Source organism: Siphateles boraxobius, unplaced genomic scaffold (assembly GCF_051911475.1).
Source record: "Siphateles boraxobius isolate OS27281-9 unplaced genomic scaffold, OSU_SipBor_1 18, whole genome shotgun sequence".
Lineage (NCBI taxonomy): Eukaryota > Metazoa > Chordata > Actinopteri > Cypriniformes > Leuciscidae > Siphateles > Siphateles boraxobius.
The window spans coordinates 13,332,501-13,334,071 of record NW_027508788.1 but is presented as its reverse complement, the minus strand read 5'-3'; the positions used below and the strand labels follow the sequence as shown (position 1 = coordinate 13,334,071).

At 29.1% G+C, this 1,571-nt stretch overlaps 1 protein-coding gene across 1 annotated transcript in view; it reads left to right on the top strand.

Annotated features, from left to right (window-relative positions):
- The first annotated feature begins 1,513 nt into the window (after positions 1 to 1,513).
- LOC143741132 (uncharacterized) overlaps positions 1,514 to 1,571 on the top strand; it is a 45,876-nt gene continuing 45,818 nt past the window's right edge. Inside the window, exon 1 of the mRNA XM_077233503.1 lies at positions 1,514 to 1,571. This exon is cut by the window's right edge and continues 125 nt beyond it. The gene's annotated coding sequence lies outside the window, so the exon portion shown is untranslated.

Sequence of the window (1,571 nt, the reverse complement as noted above, 5' to 3'; positions counted from 1 at the left end):
TATATCATTGTAGAGAGCGCAGTGCATGGTTGCATAGCAACGACAGACGCCGCGGGAAAATCGGACCGAATTTTACTATTAATAATGAAAGATAAGCTAATGTGCATTGTGAACGTCAGTAATTTATCTTTTTTGTCTCATTCTTTTTATAAAAATGATTTAAAGGCTGAAATATGCGAGGTTTCTTTTTATTATAAATCTTTTTTGTCAAAACTTTATTTGAACTTGTACATGTTAGTAGTAAACATGTCGCAAGAAACTCCTTTAAAATCTGGCCATCATTTTAAATGTTGTTATTTTAATGTTTATGTAAACAAAAAGTGCATATTAATGCTAATATATCACAATATACTACTATATATTTGTACTATATATTTGTTATTTACTGGTTTTCGACATAAAACTTGGTGAATTGATTTTATTGTGTAGTATTAGTACTTTTTTAACAGGATTCTGTGAAAACCGTGATCATTTTGGTCACTATAATCATAAAACGAAATTTTCCTGCTATTTCATCTCTAGTTAAGATGCACTATAAAATCAATTATAATTATGTGTTTTTACAGTATAATATGTACAATTTTCTTTAAAAAAATTAATCTCTGATTCTGTTCTGACATTTAAGGGTGACATATATAGGCCTACAAAAACTCTTTTAGGTCTAAAACAGTTCAGATAGATGTTAATATGAGAGTTATGAGACATTATTTAAGAGATTTAAGTATTGTATTACATGAGTAGCTCTCGGCCACTATCTTTTTAAAAAAGTAGCTCTCAAATGAAACAAGGTTGGAGACCCCTGGTGTAGAGGTATGTAGAGAAACTTTTAATGAAAGTACAAACCATTCAGTGCATTATTGTTCAAATTCATTATTATTATTTATTATTATTATTATGTGTAAAATTCTGGTCTTGATTTCCAAGCACAGAAAATCAGTTTGAATAAAAATGGATAGACATATCTATTTATTTATTTATGACAGCTTAGATAATTTATAATTTTAAAGAAAGTAATACCATTATTGTTGTTATTATTATTATATGTTCTGTTTTCCTAGCACTTAATTATTTAATTTGTATTTATTTTTGCATGACATTTTATTAGATTTTTTTTTAATGAAAGTAACTCATACCAATATATTATTTTATATTATTAATTGTATTATCATTATAATTATTATTATATTAGTAGCTTATAAACATAAATTAACAAATATTCCAAACATATCATAAATTCTGGTCTTCCATACATTTATTTATTCTCTCTATTTATTTCCAACATTTCCTCATTATATTCATAATATTGTGGGTAAGATACAGTAACTTACTGGAGCCTGAAGGACTGGACATAAACGATTTATAAATAGATCTGGCTCTAGAACTCATTCAGAATTCCTTAAATTCTTTAGGATCATATGAGCCCGTGAATATTCCCAAATATGGCGAGGAATCGCATCCGCTGTTGTGTAACGCAGATTTACCACAGTAAAAACCCTCCTTCTGTGGATGAAGCGCTTTATTTCTCAATGCAGCCGAAGGGGGCGTGGCTCTCTCTCGCGCGCGCGCACGGG